This window comes from Rousettus aegyptiacus, unplaced genomic scaffold (genome assembly GCF_014176215.1).
Source record: "Rousettus aegyptiacus isolate mRouAeg1 unplaced genomic scaffold, mRouAeg1.p scaffold_m13_p_7, whole genome shotgun sequence".
NCBI lineage: Eukaryota > Metazoa > Chordata > Mammalia > Chiroptera > Pteropodidae > Rousettus > Rousettus aegyptiacus.
The window spans coordinates 8279069-8301152 of NW_023416310.1; the positions used below are offsets into that span (position 1 = coordinate 8279069).

At 47.8% G+C, this 22084-nt stretch overlaps 1 protein-coding gene and 1 non-coding gene across 11 annotated transcripts in view; both read left to right on the forward strand.

Moving 5' to 3' along the window:
• The window catches only part of KCNS3 (potassium voltage-gated channel modifier subfamily S member 3), a 58784-nt gene that overhangs the window by 15248 nt on the left and 21452 nt on the right, over positions 1 to 22084 (forward strand). For 3 of the 10 annotated variants that reach the window (XM_016153901.2, XM_036224475.1, XM_036224477.1), the window contains exon 1: positions 5759 to 6352. The exons of 3 other annotated variants lie outside the window; for them this stretch is intronic. The gene's annotated coding sequence lies outside the window, so the exon portion shown is untranslated. Of the gene's footprint in view, positions 1 to 5386; positions 5577 to 5758; positions 6353 to 15120; positions 15334 to 22084 lie in introns of those variants that run through there. 4 more of the 10 variants (XM_036224474.1, XM_016153906.2, XM_016153904.2 and 1 more) reach the window with 2 other exon arrangements.
• LOC118606073 lies at positions 11164 to 11282 on the forward strand. The gene has a single exon (XR_004952301.1). It is a non-coding gene; the product is annotated as a 5S ribosomal RNA (ribosomal RNA).

Below are 22084 nucleotides of genomic sequence, written 5' to 3' on the forward strand. Positions count from 1 at the left end.
AGCCCCGATGGCAGGAGGGTGGTCACAGCCTGCCAGCCCCCGCCTACCTGCAGGATTAGGTAGGACACAGACTTGGTGATACAGGCGGGGGCATCAGCAGGGTTTCCATAGCTCTGAGAACTCCTTAAAGGTAGAGACTGGACTGAACTCTAGATAGGTTCGTTTGTTTGTTCGTTTATGGTTTCTCTGTGGAGAAATAAGGTCCAGGACAATCAAATTAAATATACGCATATCCAGGGGTGACATTCAAAATATTTAACAACTGCTGGAAAGACTGTCAGTTCTAGCTGGGCCAAGCATCAAGCTTTTGGTTGCTGGACATTGGAAAGTCCTGGGGGTTCCTGGAGAAGGGGCTGGAGTTACTGGAAGGATACTCAGGGAGTTTGGGGGCAGGGCTGTTTACCAACCAGTATAGAAGTGTTCCAATATTTATTTCTCTATCGGCCCTGTCCATACCCTGTGACGAGCAATCCTGCTTGTGGGTATTTATACTCCCTTCAGTTGTGCCCAGGTCCATAAGGTGGTACTTTATGAAGATGTCCATCTCAGTGTTGTTTGTGGTGGCAAGGAATTTGGGACCAAGGAATTCCGGGCAACCATCCTTGGGGAGTGGATGATGTGGACAGGAAGAAAGAAGAACAGACCAGGTGAGAACAGAGCCCCAGTGTGTGGCCCAAAAGACAAGAAGATTTAGCTAACGGACAGATGACCATCTGCATAAGTTATAAACGCACGCATCCAAACGACCACACACATCTTACGAGGACATGCGGAAACCGAAGGTTATCCAGTAAACACATTAGAATGGCTGCGGGTGGAGGGCTGGACAGCAATGCAGTATGGAATGGGGGAAAAAAGGCATAAATAAACAATGAAGATAGGAGACAGGCCTTGTGGGTGCTGATGATGACAATTTTCTATAACTGAAGAGTGTGAGAGCCTTCTGCAACCCAGGCGGAAAGAAAGAAAAAAAGGAAAGAAAGACGAGAAAGCCAGCAAAGCTGACCAGCGCTCACAGGTAGTTGCAGCTGCATTCAAGGAGAGTGGCGGGGCGCATGCATGTGCGGGAGCGGCCAGCCAGGTACTGCCGCCAGAGGACAGAGGATGGGGCGTTCACTTTCCACCTTGCTCCTCCCAAAAGCCCTTTCGGCTCCTTCTCACCACCATGTCTTACAATGGTAAAATTTCCTCCTTATTCTTGTGGTCAAAAGTTATGATATTTTTCAAAATAGATTTTCACAGAAGCTTCCTTCTGGCCTAGAGGCCGAACGGGCCGCGTCCACCGGCATCACACTGGAAAGAGCTCGGCTGTGTTTTCCCGGGTGGCACGGCAGCTTGACCCGTAGACTTGATCGTGGGCAGCAGGGCTCCTGGTGGGGCAGCCATCGGAGCTGGTTTTCTCTGGACCGAAGAGGTTCCTGGGACACTGGACTTCCAGTTTTGAAACTGGGATCATCCTGGGAAAACCTAGAAGAGTTGGTTACACTATGACTATTTCTCAGGAAGCAGAAGGAAAAAAAATCATGGGGGTTGTGTCTAGTAGTCTCTGTCATGGGGTATTTTTCAGTCTTCTAGCTGGAAATGAAGGCTGAAACCTAAGTTCCATCACACAAATGAAGGATTACTAAAATAGGTACAGAACTCCCCGAGAGGACAAAGCATGAGGTAGACACATTTGGTCTTTGGTGCCTGTGAGTTTGCTTTTCTGCATCCTCCTGCAGTCAGAAGGTCTTAGTTCATCCACCTATTCACGCACCTGTCCATCCACCAATCCATCCATCCATTCATCCATCCACCCTTTTATTCTTAAAACGGTCACTGAGCATCTATCATGGACCAGTCTCTGAAGATACTGAGATGAGTAAGTCCACATACTGATTCCTCTCAAGGAGCTCACAGTTTACTTCAGAAGACTCAATCCAAGCCAGAGACAATAGCACAGGGATGAAACTGTAACTGGAAGTTTGCATAAAATATACTGGGACCCGGGAGAAGGAGCAACTAAATGTGATTCGGGTCGGGGGAAGCTTCAGAGAATGGGAAGATAATGACACTGAAGGTGAAGACGATGGGAAGGAAGTGGGCACTGTGGAAACAGGGTACAGGCGGGGCCACGGCTCGGGGAGTGCCGCGGAGAGATGGATAGGATGTGTCAGGCTGGAATGTGAGTGGAGTGTGTGTGTGTGTGTGTGTGTGTGTGTGTGTGTGTGTGTGTGAGCGAGCGAGCGGCAAGGCTGGGGGGATGTGTGGGAATGAGTAGGGTAGAGAGAAACGTGTGAAGAGCTTGAAAAGTGGCTGAAGCAGGAAGTTTGGCCAGCTATGAGCACTCCAGAAGTCCATTCCTTGGAGTGTTTTTATGACCTGACCTCTCGGACGGAGGCTTTACTCTGCTGAAGTGTGTTATGAGCATTGACAGTGGAATGTAGTACATACTTGTCCAAAGCCTTTTAACCATGGCACAGGTGTTCTGTGGAACTCACCTTGGGGAATGCTCAGGGTCCTTGGATGACAGACATCTCCAAGTACCTGAGGAGACCATTCCTTTATGCCAGGAGATAGGCCATATTCTGTCACAGGGGTTTCTTTCTTTAATAATTTATAAACTGTGTCCTTCTTGCTATAGAATTATAAAGCCTTTAGAGCTGGGAAAAACTATGGACCTATCCAGAGAGGAGAAATCACTGAGCTGATCAGAGGCAAGGGCAGATTAGGATTCAGATCTTTGGACTTGAAACCGTAAATATTTAAGGTACTTTCAATAGAAAAATAATATAACAGAGCATTTAAAGTAGGCATATCAATAATTTTATGAAAGAAGAATGATCATTGTATCAATAATATGGAATAAAACCAGTCTAGCTAATTAACTAGATCTAGTCTTGAGCTGCATCCAAGCAGAGAGATGGATGTGACGGTTTATGTTTTCTTCTCACTTGTTAGAAGATAGTATAGAAATAAAGGATGTCCATTCCCATCAGGAGCAGGTGGTGCTGAGCAGCCCTGTGGCAGACAGAGCCTTCAGTAATGCACCTCAAAGACAAGCAGAGCCTATAACAGGTCCTGGAAATTCCATCTGTAAGGAGCTCGTCATCTGGTTGGAGATAAACAATGAAAATCCAGTATGGTGGGCGCCATGCAAGGGGGAAGCAAAGGATGCCGAGGGAGCACGGAGAGGAGACACATGACCCAGGACAGGAGACGGGGCTTTCAGGGGCCCGTGATTACCACCCAGCGGTGTTCTAGGGACCGCGCCTATGTTGAGCCGAGGGGAGGGCTAGGCGACTGGGGAGGGCATACCGAGCAGAGGGAGGACCACTGTAAATGCAGGTGACGTGAGAAGCCTGGGGCGGGTGGCCTTGGGCAATGGCACGTGTTCCGTGTGCTCGCATTGGCCCAGCGACACTCAGGCTGCTGGCTGAAGCGTAGGGAGTAAGAGGCTCCATTTTCACCTGTCGACCAGTCTCCATTTAGAAATCGAATTCACACTTCCCTTACCCCCGGGGGTGACGCCCAGCTGGTTTTCTGTCATTTAGATTGTGGTGAGAATGACAGGTCAAGGACGGGGTTGGCTGGCAGAAGGGAAGAGAGTACATGCAAGTGTGGATAAGTGGGTAAGAGAGGGAGCGAGACCCGAGAAAGGGGAAAGTATCCAGACCTAGAGAGTATGGGACACGGAGCACACACATCCCACATCTGCTTGCCATGCCTCCCCTGACTCCCGCGGGCCTTCGAAACCATGGAGGGGTGAGTACCATTGTCGGCTGATCATCAGCCCCGTACATGTTAATGCGTGGCTCTTCTAGATGCTTCCCTATGGGCATGGTTAATGAAGAGGGGATGGGCGTTAAGACATTCTGATGGGGTACGAGGTGGGCCTGTGGGAGGGGTGGAGCAGTAAGGCAGAGCATGCCCTGTGGTGCTGGAGACAGAGGTCAGAGGGTCGTAGACACAGGGGGTGAGAGCGTGTGTGTGTGTGTGTGTGTGTGTGTGTGTGTGTGTGGTGTGTAGGAGTGCATTCACCGCTTTGCCCGCATCGACCTTGGCAACCTTTTGGGAGTAACTTTCGGGAAAAAGGCATGCTTTTTATAGTCTACACAACGCTACCTCAATTATTACTTCATTTATTTCTCACGTGAGAGATAACTTTTCTCATAGACAAAGAAATCAAGGCTGAAAGGCTAAGCGACTTTCACAGGGCTCCCCACAAGGTCCAGCAAGATGGGAGCCCCAGTCTTTCTGACTCTCAAATCTGTGCCTTCTACACCTGCCTCTCCCCCAGAAAATGCCCACAGGAGGCCTGCCTTTTCTGTCGCCAACTTTCACAGATGCCAAGCAGGGACCTTTCTGACTCCCACTGGGTGTGCCTTCCCTCCAGTTCACATGTGCCATCCAGGCCCCGTGGGAAGGACCTCAGTCCCCAAGTGTCATGCACTGCAGATGCATTCTGCAGCACTTAAGAGATTCTGAAGATATTTCATTCTCAAGTAAACAATGCTGGGCCTCTGGATAACCTTAGGGATTTAAAAACGATTCAATAGCTAACTTCTGGGAGAGATCTGAGTATTCTTCTCAAGTACTGATAAAATGTAAACAAATTTTATAATAATCTGATACTTTACCCTAAGGATGATGAGTTGGGTTTGGAAATTATCTTCTCCAGCTGCTTGCAAACAGCAGTGTAGACAAGTGCTTTGCATCCTCTTCCAAAGGACAGGGGGCTGGCTTGGGGGAGTCAACAAGCTTGGGATGAGGGACGGAGGCTGCCCAAACCCCTCATCCCTGGCCACCTGAGTCCCGCTCTTGCCTTCCAGGAGCCAGATGAAAACACTGGAGTCTGAAGGATGACTTCCTGTGCTTTCACTTCCCTGCCATTCCCGCTGGCTACCAGCCTGTCCTCTCCGCCAGACCTCACTGTAAGATGCAGGTTGCACCTCCTTTTAGGAACCTGCCAGAGTCTGTAAACATGGCTCCCTTTGCTGACTTTCACTGCCGGTTTTGATCAAACAAAAACAATGAGAAAACCCAGACACCATCGGGTCCTTCGATGAGGTCGGAGAGAGAGTCTTTCACCTTTCCACACAGCGCTTGGCCCCCACCCCTCGCGTGTGCCGGGCTCAGGGCCTGGAACTTCACTACGTGTGGTCTTGCGAGGTGCTGGTCTGAGGCGAGAGGTCAGCGGGTGCTGGGCTCAGGGCAGCTGGCAGATTGCCTGATGTGGGGCGGGGACCCAGGGAACACTGGGCGCCTACAGCTTGGAGCAGCTGGCTCCGAGGAATTATTGCAAGTCTGCACAACTTAAAAATCTGCAGTTCGGGGGCGGGAGGGGGAGCGCGGGGGTGGGTCCCCGAGCGTCCCGTGTCTCCTCCTCGGGCGGGTTACTGAGCCTTCTTGCTCACTGCAGAGGGGCGGGCGATGCCTTCTGGACCACACTGCGCCCTTCTTGAGGTCCTGGTTTGTTCCTCAACCTCGGCCTCAGGCGTCTCCCTCTGACCGTCCCCTTTTCCATTTTTCGGAAAGGGGACCCAACTCTGTCCCCCTTCCACTGGGTGCATATATCCACCACCTCTTCTGACTTGGTAAGTCGAGGAATTGAGCGTGGGATAGAGCGTGGAATAGAGCCTCGTTCTGCCTTGTGCCCGAGTTGTCAGGCGGCCAGGCTGGTGGTAAACAGGCAGGACGTGGGGTTGTTTCTTCCTTCGCACTTTGTTTTGAAACAAGTTGGGGCCTCGCGAGTTCCTAAGAAAATCCCGGGCAAATTTGCAGTGTCGCCTGGGCCGCGCGACTTTTGAGACGCGGTTGCCCGAGCCGCGGGGGCTGCAGAGTAGGTCTGTCTCCCAAGGGGTCGCGGTGCTCGCGGCCAAGGAGGGCGCGCAGGCGGGAGGCGCGGGGCGCGCTCCAGCTCCCCCCCGGACGGGGCGCGCGGCTCCAGGGGTGACTCTGCACTTGGGGCCGGGCCGGGGCGCGCGCCCCGCAGGGTGGCCTCGCTCTGTCCAGCCATCCGTCCTCCTGTCGCGCCGCCAAACCCCGGCAGCCAACGGCCGCCCGTGGCGGAGCGCCGCGCCCTCTGCCCCGGGGAGCCCTGGCTGCGGGCCGAAGCTAGGTGGCGGGAGGAGCTGGGACCCGCGGGGCGGCAGCCGAGCGCCCCGCCCCGCCGCGCCCCGCCCGCGGCTCCCGAGTGCCTCCCGCTCCTGCCCGGCGGGACGGAAAGACGGACGGACGCGGGCGGGCCACCCGGCTCTCCTGGCCGCTGCGGCGGCGGGCGCGGGGCCGCGCGGCGAGGCCTGATCCCTGCAGCGCGGTCGGGCGGCGCGGCGCAGAGCCGAGCGAGTCGGAGGCACCGGGACTCCTGCAGGTACCTGCTCCTGTCCCCGCGCACCCGTGCGCTCCGGAGACTTGTCTGTGCGACCCTGCAACTTTCCCCACTTTCTGCCGCCCCCAGCCTTCCCCTCCTACCCGCGGCGGCCCAGGTCGCGAGTGCGCGACCCTTGAGATCTACGTCCGCAGGGCACTTTGCACCCCGCTGGGCGCTCCCCATCCTCCAGTCCCCAGAGCCAGCCGTCGCTGGAGCCCTAGGGATCCGCCTGTTGCGCGAGCTGCCGGCAGCCGAGCCGGGCCTGGGTCCCTCGGAAAGCCTCGGCAGGGCATCCGGGACGAGTTCGTGGGCGCGGGGCGCGCCGGGGTGGGCGGAGGACAGACCGGCGGCGGCGGGAGAGTCGATGAGCTGGGGAAAGGCGGCACTTCGCGCGGGGGCATCCCTGGGCGTTTCCTTCGCCGGGAAGCTGTTCCTGCTCTTCCTCGAGAGGAGGCGCCTTCCCGGCGGCCTTGCTCCGCCTTCTTCCCTGTCGTTCCTCCCCTCCCCTTTGCCCCGGCGCCCCCCGACAGTTGCAGGCAGGCGAGAGCACGCCACGGACCCCGGTCCTGCTGCAGCGGTGTGCGCAGGGGCGCGCTCGGGGCGGGAGCGGCCTGGGGGTCTCGGGGCCGGCGTCCGGTCTCCCGCAGACTCCTCGCGTTTGGACCAGTGGCTGTGGTGGGATGGCAACTTCCCTTTCCCGTGACCCTCTGGGCGGCTGCCAGATCCCTTGAGGTGCACGGGCTGGTGAATGAGCCGCGTCTTCCAGCAGGGGCCGCGGCGAGCCGGCCGGCGCCTTTCGCATTGCAGGGCTCGTTCTGTGCGCCCGCTCATCCCCCGCTGTCTTTCTTCGTCTCTCTTGGGAAAGGAGCCCCCTTTGCGCCCTTCGTGTCTGCCTGATCTGGCTGGGGAGCCGGAGCCGGTATTCTAACTCGGGCAGCTCGCGGCGGGGGTGGAGGGCAGCAAAGAACTACCACCACTCGCCAGGACGATGACCCAGCGGCCCTGGGTTGATGTCGCCCTTGAACTTGGGGCGAGGGGACCCGGCGCGGGGCTGCTCCCGTCCTCACAGAGAGCAGACATGAGTTTCTCCCTACTCTTGGTTTTTGTATTTCACCTTATTCTCTGAAGAGTGGGGCAGGTGAGGTAAACCAGAGCAGAGACCTTTCCCGTCCCTTTTCATGTATTTGCTTAAGCGATTTGCATAACCATTCGCTTACGACTGTATGTTATGCCAAGTTGCCCCCTCACCCCACCCCCGCCTCCACACTACTTGCAAATACCTGCCCAGGTAAACAGAAAGCAGGCATTTCCCTGAGCACCTGCCCCCTCTCTAAAGGCAGACGCCCTGGTGCTGATTCTGTGGTTGAACTTGGTGTGCTGTGTGGGTCTCACTGCTACCTGGGTTCTAAAATCCTTGAGGACACTGATTCATTCAGTGTGTGTTTGCAAGCAGCCCACCTTGGGCCAGGCCCTGTGTTCTACTCTAGGGACACATGGTTTTAAGTTGTGATTTCTGCTCCCTGTCTAGTCCTACTGTTCCTTTTTTTTTTTTAATTTTCGCCAGACTGCTTCCTTCTCCTGTTCTAACATTAAATAAAAATTGACTAGGAATTGTCCACATTGGAGTAGGAGAGAGAAGGTGTTACCAAAGTGCTTAAGAACTCTGAACCTAAAGCACGTTGTGAATATTCTAAGGAGACTCATGGGATCTGTTGTAATTCGGTTTTATGTCTGAGCCATGATTATCTGGAAAATCAGCCCGATTAAACCCATTCATGAATGCAGCAAAGATAAACTTTTGCTGGTCATGTGTATGGGGGCAAACTGGGCAGTTGAAAGCAATCCTTGTTCTGTTCAGAAATATTAAAATATTAAAAATCCAATGCTCTGATGTTTGGGTTTGCCAGCAAAGCACCAGCTACGTGTTTTCTCTTCTTCCTTGTTAGTGTGTGTGTGCGTGTGTGCGCATGTGTGTATGTGTGTGTGTGTGTGTGTGTGTGTGTGTGTGTTTAAGAAAGAAGGAGGAAAAGAATGAGGACTCCAGGTACTGCCCCTGTCTTCGGTGAGTTCTGCTCATCTCTGTAATCCTTCACAGACTCTGCCTCCCTCTGTTCTACCCAAGATCTCAGTCTGCCCTGCAGCTGGCATTTGGGGTTGGACAGTGTGTCAGCTTTGAGAGAGAGCAGCCACCACAGGGTTTTCCTCCTTTTTTTTTTTTTTTTTTTTGGTAGATAACATTTATTGGCTACATCCTACATGGCAGCTACTGTGTGCTCAGTACTTTTCCGGGCATTAGCTCATGTAATCCTCAGAGTGACCCCATGAGGAAGTGAGACTATGGTTCTTTATCGCAGTACTTCTATGGGAGGCAGCCTTAGATGGAGCCCCAATAGGTGCATTCTGAGATGCATGGGAGACAAAAAGGACTGGGCAGGGCCTGAGTCTCACCAACAGGTGAGGACAGCTCTTCTAGGAGGGGAGCGAGTTTGTTGCTCCTGCTTATCAGGTGTCAGGAAGGTAAATCCTCCAGGGCAACACTCTGTGAAATACCCACAAAGTGAAATCATAGAGAATAGATTGCAACTAAGGACCTGGGTTCTAGCCCTGATTCCTACCTCTCTATGGCTCCCTGATTTGACATAAGTCACTTTTCTTCTCTGAGTCTCAGTCTGTTTAGCTACAAGGATCAATATGTCTCATATTTATTAGGACCCTGTACTAGGCACTGGGCTAAAAGCTCTTTACGTATTAATTCATTTCGTCCTGATGACAACCTTAGGAGGTGGGCTCTGTTATTACTCTATTTTAGACGAGAAAAAAGAGACCAGCTGAGCCACCCGTGCAAAGTCACACAGCTAGGACAATGTGAAGCCAGGATTCTCACCTCTGGCCGTCTGGATGCCGTCCTCCTTGTTTACTGCTACAGCCCCAACACTATGCCCTGTGCTTAGTAGGACTAAGACTGGTGACATCGTTCAATGGTGACAGGTAGAGGCTTCTTGCTGTTACTAATAGACTTTTTGGCCCCTTTTCTAATCTTTAAAAGGAACCTTGGAAACTGGTCTAGAAAAAGTATATATATTTTTTGCTTTTGCCTAAATAGTCTTCTTTCTAATGGAATTCTGTCCAGCTGGTTGGGAAAAAGACAGACTATAAAGATCATAGGCTAGGTAAACATTATGGATAGTTCCAGAAAAAAAATTTTTTTTTTTTATCAATGAGAAACCCAGAAAAATCACAGAACACTTTGCAATGTGAGTCAAATCCATTAAAAAAAAAAAAAAGAATTAATCCAACCAGTAACCAACCCACAAGAATTTTTATGTGGGGGTCATGTGCCCAGTACTGCAGGCATTGAGGGCAGGCAGAGTCTAAGATGTGTTCTCTGAGCTCGAACTTACAGTGGAGCTGGAGACTCCAGATTAAGAAGCACCAAACAGGACAACACATGATGCTAAATATTTGAGTCCTGATAAAAATCACAGTGAGTCTGCCAAATTTGTAAAGACCGTTGTAGTTTGCAGAACCTTTCACAAGGTTCCCATCTGAGTTCTCAGTAGTAACTGTGATAAGTGTTAGGCAGGGTAGAGGTGAGGAAGCCTATCTTGCAGATGAAGAAAAAAATCAAGCAAAGCGAATCTCGGACTTGGCCACAGGCAGGATTCTTCTGATTCCAAGTCCATCATCTTTCTGCCTCACAAAGAGGATCCTAAGATGCAGAGGGATCTTGGAGGTGGCTGAGTTTTAGTAGTATCCTGAAGCTGGCTTTTGGTTACTGGTCTTGGCTAGTTAGGCTGCTTACAGGGGGCGGTGGAAGATGAGAAAGTATTTTTTTGCTGTTTTATTTTTTGCATTCAGGGACGACCTGGTATGTGAAACGTGGAGAGATCTTAATTATGATTAAACACAATCGACAATATTTACAATATACAATAAAATGTAGAAGCTGATTTAGAAGAATTTCCATTCCTGTATTCCTTTATCCTTTCTCTAGATCACCTTATGCAACTTTGTAACACCTACACACCTACCCCTTATACAAATAAACTCTTCTTGCTAAACTATGGATAGTTAAGACCAGGTTGTAGTATTTAGGAGTCTTGCTCACTTTGGAATCCTGAAAGCCTTGCACCATGGTTTGCTTGGAGTAGGACTCTATCAAATCGTCTTTAATTGTACATGTGTTGAATGATAAAGGCCCAAGATCTGCTTTTAGCCCCTAATGTTACAGAGAAGCAGTTAATGTTGACAGGAGCAGGCTGCAGTGGGCTTGCTGAATTCTCCAGGGGATGAAGCATCCTGCAGCTCATCCTGAGCACCTAGCGGATTCTTTCCAATGTTGACTTATTGATTAACTTATGTAGTCATATATGGATATATGTGTATATATATATCATATATAGATATATGTGTATGTCTGTACATACACATATACATGTGTGTATATGTGTGTGTGTGTGTGTGTGTATAGACTCTTGACATATACAAATATATACAAGCATTTATTTAACAAGTATTTGAGTACATACCTGCTGTTATGTACTATGCTAGGGCCTGGGCATGCTGTCGTAAAAGAAACAGATATGGGGATGGCATGGGAGATGGGTAAGGGGACAGACAGTAAGCAAGTCAGTGCAAACATTTAAGTTGTGGCAAGCGTTCTAAAGAACTTCATGGAGAAGGACAAACAAGGGTGGTGAGGGCACTAGTTTAGATGGGGGAGCCGAGAAGACCTTGCTGAGGAAGAGGCTTTCCATTCAGAGGGCCAGGTGGGAGTTTATCAAGTGAAAACTGGGAGAAAGAGAATTCCAGTCTATGGCCGTGGCACCCTGAACGTGCCCGATCCCATCTGATCTCGGAAGCTAAGGAGGGTCGGGCCTGATTAGTACTGGGATGGGAGACCACCTGGGAAGACCAGGTGCTGTAGGCATAAAAAATGAAAAAAATAAGGGATCGTAAGCTAGCAAGGTCCTTGCAATCTGTGAGGTCAACTAAGGGTTGCCTTGCCTAAAAAAAAAAAAAAAAAAGAAAGAAAGAAAGAAAGAAAATTTCATGCCGAGGCAAGAGTGTGAGGATTCTAAGGCAGGAATGAGCACTGAGCATTGGGAGGAATTCTGGGAGAATGGGGATGGCTGGTTGGAAAGGAGGCCAGTGGCCAGATCATGCTGCACCCTTTAGGTCAAGGTCAGGATCTTCAGAGTTTATCCTGAGGGCTGTGGGAAGGAAGTAATGGAGTTTTAGGAGCCATTTGTGTTTCTGGAGATTGTTAGTGAAGGCTGTGAGGAATGGATTAGAGAGAGTCAAGAATTGCAGTTGGGAGCCTCTTTAAGAGGTGCGCTGGAGGGGTGAGGGTGTAAAGCTAGACGGGACTGAGTGAAGAGTGAGTGGGAAGTGAGAAAGTGGAGACTGTACATGTATAGGTTGATTGCAAAACAGAACAGAGAAACCGAGCGGGTGCCATTGAGAGTTTGTAGATACATGTCTATGTGAAAGGTGACCTTGGCCGAGGTTAGGGAGCTGAGTCCAGCTCCTCAATAAATCAACATATACACATTTCTGTGTGTGGAGTAAAATGGTACTAGCTCTACTAGGGAATTAGAAATTTAAATCCTAGGGCTGGCTTCGTTTCCAATTGCTGGGTAAATTTGAGCTGATCACTTGTCTTTTTCTGTTTAATACCCCCACAGCCTAGTGATTTTATGATTAAAAAAAAAAAAAAGATATCTTTCTATGAATATTCTTCTTTAGTAGCATCATTTATTTGTGTTAATTTGGATCCTTTTTATAAATTGAATTAGGAGAAATTTAAGTGGAACATTTGTGGTGAGATTCTAAGCATTCGCTCTTCGATGATCACCAATAAGTTGCTTTCAAATTGACATAAATGGAGAGAAACTAGTGGTGAGCCTGGCAATGAGGAGACACCAGTCCCCTCCAAGACACATGGGTAGGGAGCAGGGCGCTGTGAAGAGCCCAGGGCGTGGCTATAAGCCAACTCTCGTGCGTCAGTGGAATCCTTACCTGATCTCCCTCGTCACATGACACACTTTCTCTGTACCCATGGATAGCTTTGTAAAATATTCAAGAGAAGTACATCTGGTCTGTCCTCTGGGAACCCATGTTGAGCAGAATATGCTGGCCTAAAGATCAATAGTGAACATCACCAATAGCCCGATGGAGCCTCGAAGAAGAGATCGGGTACCCGATGATTAATTTATAGTTGCAGGGAATGAGAGTGTAAATGGGTCCATAGAATTGAGTTACTGCAAAGATCATTTAAGGCAGGTGCTGTCTCTTGAAGACTTCTTCCAGGAATGCTGACTTATATCTTGACAAGTTCATGTGTTGAGATGAAAGGATCCCAGAAGACTAAAATTCTGGGTTTGACCATGCTCACATTTTTTTTTAATTTTCATTCTTCTATGGACTGGTTTGGCTTTCCTATGCCCTGGTTGCTCTGCCAAGGTGAACCTATAAGCATTTTCTATGATTTACTTACGGTAAAGAATTGAATTGGCCAAAGAGATGAGAGAACTTTGTGGTTAAGGACTGTGGTTTGTAGGTGTGGATTGAGAGGAGACACTTGGGCTCTGCTAAGGTTACTTTAGCATTTTTGTCTTTGGGGTCAATAAATCTATACCTTCCAGGTGGTGTTTTTCTTGTGGGTTTTTAAGATCCCAGTTTTCTAAGTGTGGCACTCTCATGAGGCTACAGACATAAGACAGTGAGTGGCCTGCCTGCCTTTTCTTGGTAATTAGACATTGTCTGGCCAAGATTTAGGCCCAAGGCTGTTTCAGAGTTGAGTCTACTTGATGAAGCTTATCTCTTCTAGGCTCAAAGTGTAAATGGAAGTGTCATTATGTAGCAGTGTCCTGTGGGTCGGTCAGTTAATTGATGATTGACCTATCTATCTATCTATCTGTCTGTCTGTCTGTCTATCTTGTCTACCTAATCTATCTTAGCTGAAGTGTAAAATGTTATCGCTATCCCCATACATTCTCATCATCTCCTTAAGTCACAAATCCTGCAGTGTCGGCTCTCTCAATATGCAAAAATAGGAATCATGAAAGTCATATGATGCTTTAGAACTTTCCTTTTAAGCAGTTCCCCCCGACTTCTTGATCTGATCAGAAAGCGCATGTCAGCACGGGGCATCTTTGGGGTGATGAGCACTGAGCTTTCGTCTCCCAGCTCCTCCAGAGTTAAAACATGGAGGCTGCAGCACAGCTTTGCTTTCTTATCTCGTCTCTTTTATATGGGACTTTGAAGTAAAGAGTACAGGGGGCCCTCAGTTCTAACGGGTTTTCTTTTAGTCGCTTTTTACCAGTCACTCCTTGCACCCGCATCCACAGTTAAGAGCCCACGAGCAAGCTCTGTCATGCAATCCTTCATTTGTAAGTTAGTGTCAGCAACTTGGAGATAATTCGCATGTGAGCATGATCGGCCATTGGGGTTCAGCTTCCGACTGCCCCCTAAACGTAGTGAGGTCGTAAGGAGTGGGAGGTCGGGCGGTTTGGAGTAGTGGAACTCCAGAGTTGGGTGGTGTGGAAGGGAGGAGATGGAGTCGTCTCTCGTTGGACCTGGGCTCTGCCTCACTCACTCACCCGTCCGCACTGGCACCCACTCCGGAGGAGACAGAGTCCTCGTTGGTGTGGGCTGCTTAGCTGATTGCTCAGAAGGGGACAACCACAGAAAACTACCCTATTGCGTACAGAGTTTCAGTTTTACAAGATGAAGCGTTCTGGAGACAGATGGTGGCGGTGATGGTCGCACAATGCTGTAAATGCATTTAATACCGCTGATGGTTAGGATGGTTAAATTTTATGTTGTATATTTTGCCACAATAAAAAATTGGGGGGAAAAAAATTGAGATTCTAATGCTATAAAATAGCATTCTCATATGTGGTAGTCTCAATGTTTACATGCTTAAAAATGATTGAGAACACCCCAAAAGCTTTTGTTTAATGTGGGCTACAATTATCTATTTTAATTTTTACTAGAAATTAAAATAGATAAAATTTAAAGTATTTAATTACTAATTCATTTAAAGTAATCTCATTACATGTTAATATAAATGACATGTTTTAATGAAAAATAACTATCTTTTTTAAAATGAAAATGTTATGAGTGGTGTTGTTTTTTATTTTTACCAATTTATTTATTATAAGACAGTGATATTCTTGGATTTGCCTCTCCATTTTGCCTGTTAAGTTCTCATGCATAATATACCCTCTGGAAAGCTCCATTGGACATTATGAGAGAATCAGAATGAAACAGGAATATAACACCTTGCTTTATTATAAAAAATAGTTTTGACCTCACGGACCCTTAAAAGGAACCCCTGGGGTTCCCTGGCCACACTTTGAGAACTATTGCTATAGAACAAAACCAGTTGATTTTTTACGTATATGTTTTAGCCTCTTTTCATCTAATATGATCTGAGTTTGAACTTTAGCAATTCAAAGTATTGCTTCCATGTTTTACAGTAAAATAACTAGATGACTCCTTCAAAAAAAAGAAAAAAAAGTACCACATAATTTTTTTCCGAGTTTATGTAACAAGCAAACAAAAAGAATCTCCCCCAAACTCTGTTCGCACTATTCTATTGAGAGCATCTTCAGAAGTTCCCAAATCGGTAGGATGTGGAACTCTTTTGGATTTCCTTTGCTAAACTCACTTGAGTAGGAAACTCACAGACATAAAATCTTTGAATGCGAAAACCAAAGCCATGTTGTACTCCATGGTATGCAGGGTTTGTTTTTTTCCAGCATGCGTTCCCATTTCCTGCTGAGCCAGGACCTTCTCAGGAGGAAAGCCTGAAGCCGTCTCCTGGGCTGGGCCAGAGCTGCCAGTTGTCACTGCCGAGCTGAGCTCCCTGGAGGCCGTGGATCTCCCTGGAGTCAGAGGGTCTCCTTCGCTCCCCTCCAGCTCTGTCCCACCTCGTTCTTCCTTTTATGGAGAACTTGGAAACTTAGAGAAAGGTGAGTACACTTAGAAAATGGATTGGAGGATGGAGGGGTGTCAGAATTAATTTTAATATGTCAAATTGAAAACGTTTGGCTTGCATTGCCTGGGGATCTCATTATTTTATAATTTTTTTCATGTTGACATAGTATGGAATTAGTCATAGAAGAAGGCAGTTCTGGGCAGAGCATTAAAAAAATCCCCTAACATGGCTGCCACAAGCAGGATGGGATGTTTGTGAAGCGCAAAAACATTACATTCTATTTTTCAAATAATGCGTTAGATGCTGTATCAACCATGATATTTATTTGATTACATCTTTTAAAAAGTTCAGTGAAATTTTTTTTCTTTCTTTCTTTTCAGTCTGTGAAGTAAATAGTCACTGTGGTAACATTCTAGGAGAAGGCACTTGGCTCTCTGAGAGTTTTGTTGAAAATATGCTGAGGATTTATGATTTGGAGAAAGCACGCTTTTACTTCCAGCAGCAAGACATGCTTTTCTCCAGTCCTCTAGAAATGTCCTAATGTGCCAGGTGCGCAGACTGAGCACAGACAAACAATAGCTGGGTCCGGCAATCTCCCCCCAGCACCCTACACCCCCAGGAAAGGCCGTGTGATGAGAAGACACTCCCGAGCAGCCTTCTCCACTCTATTTTGAGCAGGAAAGTCCTTGTCTTTTAGACTTAAGCAGAACATTCATTTAGGTCTATTTCTACCAGACGTTTCCCACTTGCTTGCTGTGTTACCAGACTCTGGCGTTGCCGAGTTTTGGTGATATTGCTAAGAAATGAGTCTCTGTCAGCACAAAGGGGAAGTGCCTGTTGGCATTAGATGTGTGTGCAAGGGCATGTGTGTGCAACACATCGAAGGAAAGTGTCCTGGAACAGGTGACTTTCGAGCTGATTTCTTGAAGATAAAACTGGAACTAACCGGAAGAGAAAGGAACAGAGGGAACAGCTTCAGCGAGGTTTGGAAATGAGAGTGAACTAGAAGGCTGGGGATGGTCCGCGATTTGCCGGGACTGAGGCAGGGGGGTCTGGAGGAGGTTGGTGGGTATCTCGGCCAGAGAGACAGGCGGGGATGTTGCTGCTTGAAAGCCGAGGGGTTCGGACTGTATATCCTGAAGATGCTGGGTACTGACGTGTTCTGATCTGTACTTTAGGGAAATCCTTCTGGCTGCCTGTGGAGAGGGAAGGGTGTTAGTGAGAGGTGGGGGCAAGGCGATGCCACCGCCTCGGGTACTGGCCTCTGTCATCCAGGTAGTTAATCTGGCCCATTCCTTGATTGCTGAAGTGGCCTGGCTCCTGCCTGATTCCACGTATGGCTCTTCAGGCTTCTCTTCGAGCCCCAGAGCTTCGGACAGCCTTCTGACCAAAACTGGGTTTGTTGTTGGTCACACCAGCTGCTCTTGCTTGTAGTCCGAGAACCCTGAGAGATGTGAGGGCGTGAAGACTGATCTCACAGCCTTTCCTGCTGGTTTTGAAAGGGGAACGCGGAGCAGACACACAGATGGTGTTTGCAAAAGGGGAGTGAGGGATTCCTGGGAGGGGCAGAGGAGACCAGGTCCTGCAGAGGGACTTCGCTGGCTTCCCAGTCCTGCTGCAGGTGGTCCAGCTTCAGGTGTGTCTACCTGGGGAAGGGGGTCAAAATAGCATCAAATAGATGGGGCAAAGTCTGCTTACTTAGAATTCCAGTTCTTCTGCAAATGATACTTAGGCCTCTGGCCATGCTTAATGATAAAAAAAAGAATAAGTATTTATGTAGCACTTATATTAAGTGCTGGGTACTGTTCTAAACGTGATATACATATTAACTCATTTTATTCTCATAACGATACTTTGATGTAAGTATTATCATCTTATATTAAATTATATTATTTGTATCTATCATCTATCTATCTATCTATCTATCTATCTATCTATCTATCATCTATCTATCCTCTGTCTATTTATCTATCATCTATCATCTATCTATCTATCAGAAGAAATATCAAGGAGAAGTTTCAGTAAGTTTTCCAAGACGTACAGCTAGAAAGCAGCAGAACTAAGATTCAAATCGGGGAAGGCTAGGTACAGAGTCTGTGCTCTTACCTATGAATTTGAATCTCAGCTCCACCACTTGCTATATGGCAAAAGGTATTTAACCTCTCCGGGATCATTTTCTTCATTTGCAGAGTGAGAATAAGAATAGCATCTCCCTTAAGATAGACAAGTAAGACATTTAAAGTGGTGCTTGGTTCAAAGTAAGCACTATAGAGTGTTTGCTAGAAAAATGGTATTGTAATAGACACTGTAAAGAAGGCTGAGTGTACATCCTTTGCAGAGGTAAGCCCAGAAAGCATTGCGACTCATCTACTGATCACTTGTGCTCCATGCAGTGACCTTTGTAGAAATTACGTAGCTCTTCATAGAAAGAGCACAAGATAATAAAAAGTCATTTGAATTTTCCCCTTACACTCATTTAGGGAGATGACAGGACAAAAGTAAAGTGTGTTCTATGGACATGAGCCTGGTCTGTAAGGACACAGAACAAACCGCTGTGAACGGGAGCAGAGTGTGCGACCCCCTTCCCCAGCACAGGAATGTCTGGGGCAGCTGACCTTGGGCTGCGGGCTGCCGCTTACCCTCTATCCTTAGCCATTCTGAATCTCCATTTTCTCATTCATAAATGGTGGGTCATAAGAATGTCTCCTTCTCTGGGTTCGTCTGGGGATTAAAGAGCGCATTAGTTCATTCATTACTTCATGCTGGGCATTAAGGATGCAAAGATTGCAGGCCCCAGTGTCGAGGAAATTGTGCTACTGCAATGGAGAATAGGAAAGAGAATATGAGTTTTGAGGGCGTTCTGAGCAGGCAGACAAGTGAGAAGTTAGGATAATTTTAGAGAATTTTAAGGAATTCTTTATAGCTCTAGAGTTTGAGTTGGGTTGTGGCCAATGAGGATAATGGATTAGAAATTATAAGGGCCACTAACATTTAATTGTGCATTTACTATGCATGAATCACAGAGGGCTTTGTTTTCATTGTATCATCTTGAATCCTCATAACTGCTCTATGCGATGTGTGATATTTTATATTCATATTTTACGAACGAGGAAACCGAGGCTCAGAGAAGTTAAATGACTTGCCCAAGGTCACACAGCTCGTGCATGGTAAAGCTGGGATTCAGACTCAAGCGGTCTGAATCCAGAGTTTATCCCAAAGGCAAAAGGAGCTGTCAGAGGACTTCAAGCCTGTGCCTTTCAGAGGGTAACATTAGCTGGCGTGAAGCATGAAGCATGATGGGAAAGGGAATGGGCCTAAGGCAGAGAGTACTACTGTAGTTAATCACGGGAAACACGGAGCTTCTGAATAAATAGATGCAGGAGCAATAGAGAAAGGGAAGAGATTTGAAGTACGTTTGGGAATGAGGCTGAAGGGAAAGTGTGGGTGTGTTTATTTTAATATCCCAAGGGGTCATGTCAATGAACATGTCCAGCGGGCAGTTATATGAACCTGAACTGTAGGAGATCTAGGTGGAGTTATACCTCTGGGTGCCGTAGTAGTTAGATGACATTGTCAAAGAGAAGAGCAGAGGGTCGAGGAGGAGCCCACGGGATGGGGAGAGGACACAGATTTGAGGTCTGCAGATTGCATCCAGGCGACAGATTTGTGTGATTTGCCTTACAGTATTAAAACATTAGAAACCATAGTTGCCAACATGTGAAAAACTAGGAAAGTTACCGTGAAAATAAGAAGTGTGGGTGTTCTGGACACAGCGGGAGAGCCAAGCACTCGATGCCCACAGGTAAGGGACAGCGGTCAGGGTCAGTCCTCTCCAGCTTGTCCCCACAGCCAGGTGTCCTCCTTCATTATTTTGGGCACCTGCCTGGCTCCTGCAAGTATTTTATTTTGTGATCCCAGATTTAAGGTTTGAGAGGAGGAAGCAGAGTTTCACAGGAAACCAAGGGTGAGCAGTCAGATGAGTGATGTCAGTGAACTGCAGGGGCCGGGAGGTCGGCAGGGATAACGCCTGCGACAGGTGAGCTGGGTTTGGGGATGCTCATTTGGAGGCGCCCTTTGCAGAAAACACTTACTTAGAGAGTTAGGGTAAGGACTGTGGGAGGAGAAAGAAGGATGCGTGTAAAAAATGATTCGAAGAAGCCGCGTTGCAAAGAGGCATTTGGGGTTGGGAGATTTGATTTCACGTTATTTTTTTAACGTGCGTCACTTGCGCATATCTATATAAAGATGTGTATTACATACAATAGCATTTTCTTTACTTGCCCTCGGGTTACGTTTATACCTACGAGGAGTCCAGTCTTCTCTTTGGTTGTACTTATTAAAACAGAGCACTGCCAGGGCGTGGAATGGAGTGAGGTACTCCGTGTGTCTGGGAAGACGGTCCCGCCAGCTTCAGATCTTACCCGTGTTAAACGCGTTTTTGCTGTTTTAGTACGTGAGCAACAGGGGCTTCGAAGAAATAATTCTCCATTTTAGCAGCAGCAGGTTAGGTCGAGTGGTGCCCACGCGGTGATGTGTTACCCGCCTTCGCTCATGTGTGCGTCTCTTGTCCATTTCCTTCTGCCATGGACCAGGCGGAGTCTGCAGGGTGGCCTTACCAACCAGCATCATTTCTGTTGCAGCCTGAGTTAGTGTGCTTTTATCGGTTTTTATGCCATATGCCAATTTTTCCATTTCCTTTTTTTTTTGTATTTATTTTATGATATCGCTTGATCGAATAGCTTGTTGTTTATGAATATGGGTTTGAAATGATTTACCTTGTCTTTGATGAAAACTCTTTTTATTACGGAAAAGCTGTATCTCCCTTCTGCAGTGGCTGACAAATAAGCTCCTTTTTTTCTGCAATGACCACAGTTTCAAAAGTATATGCTACAATTTTTTGTTTCTACCAGTAATGCTGCGGGCGAGAGATTTTAAAGTTTGACATGGAATGGAAGTATCCAGTAGCTATTCCTAACCCTCATCCTAACAATTGCCCACTGACTAATTAACTCATTAATTCAATTTATCAAATGATTTTGAAGAACCTACTACTATGTGTCAAATGAGGCATCAGGCACCGAGGATATGGTGTTGCTTAAGACAGACAATGATTCCTACCTTCACGGAGCTCATATCCGAGTCAGGAAACAAACTATAAGTAAGAGAAAGATATAAAGTATATGTTTTTAAGTGTATTTTAGGAATTTGATAAATGCTAAAGATAAAAAAAAAAAAAGCAACAAAGGAGGATATTCTTTGGGAGCTTTAGCTAGGGTAACCTGGGGAGGCCTCATTGGGAAGATATCGTTTGAGTGACCTGAGGGCAGTGAGGAAGCAAGGCAGCAGTCACCTGCAGATAGAGCATTCCAGGCGGAGATCAGCCAGCACAGACACCCAGAGGCAGAAATGTGCCTCATTTAAGGAGCGGTGCCCGGTGTGCAGCCGGATGGGAATGAAAGAGAGCGAGAGGAGTGAGGGATGGAACCAGAGAGGTACAGTGGGGAAGGGGGCTTTGACTCTGAGTGAGGTGGAAGCTACTGAAGGCCTGACCGTGGGAGTGACGCGATGTGACCTACATTTGAACAGACCTCTAGCTAAGCGATTCTTAGCCCTTTTCGTGCCGTGGACCCCTTTTGCAGTCTGGGGAAGCCGACGGACCGCTTTCCAGAGTAGTGTGTTTGAATGCAAACAATAACAACCGCAAGCTAGGAAGCCGATCGTCTCAATCGAACTATTATGATTTAGCAATACTCGTGCTTCTTTATTCACTCGTGGAAGAAGATCTAGCGGTAGGTCTGTAACTACCGTGATTTTGGGGTAATAATGAGCACACGTGATATTTTGGGAGATCTGCAACAACTCTGATATGATGTGAGATTACCTGGGATTTGTATTTTGGCAAAATCACAGGCACTGCTAATACTGCCCTGGACGGCTGCCTGCATTTTTAATGAGAGAAATTGCTAAATTTCAGTTAGTGAAAATCAAGATCCACCTCCCACCCCCACCCTGCGGTTAAGTTCAAGGGCTTCCTGAGTTCTCTCTACAGACCCTCGTCTGTTAGGTGGAGAATAGATTAAGTGGGCGGGCTCTGAAAGATAATGGGGGCCATCCCATGAAATGCTGCTGGTGTTCCTGCTGACCCTGTCCGCATCTCGGCAGGCACTGCTGGGGTCCACTGCCCCGAGTCGGACCCGCCGTTCCTGGTGGGGTGCCGTACCCAGTGCTCGCCTCTAGTTTGTAAGATGTTCTAGCACCAGCAGTAACTCCAGGAGGTCTGTCTATATGTCTGTCTATCTATCTATCTATCTATCTATCTATCTATCTATCTATCTATCTTTCTGGTTCCTCGTGGCTAAAGAGTTAGGGAGACCTGGGTTACGGTCCCTTTGTTTCAGCCATTCCCACGCCTTCTGTTCTCCCTTCCCAAGGATGTTTCTCACCTGTCATTCCCAGCTCACAAAGGTGTGGACAGTACAGGCAGACTTCTTTATATTCTAAGAAGATCTGTATAAATATAGATCACGGGGGTATATCCCAGCCATTCCGCGAGCTTTCTAGTCTCCGCGTCTCTGTAAGAGTTCTTCCCATTGCTTGGAGAAGAACCTTCTTACCTGTCTCCTTTACTTGTTGGGATCTGACCCGGCCCTCAGGGCTCAGCTCACATGCCTCCTGTTCATTTAGTTGTCCCCATCTCCCTATCCCAGAGGGACCCTTGATCTCCTCTGAACTTCTGCAGCATGGTCTCAGTACCTCTCCTCAAGCCACCTAACATCTTCTTCCTT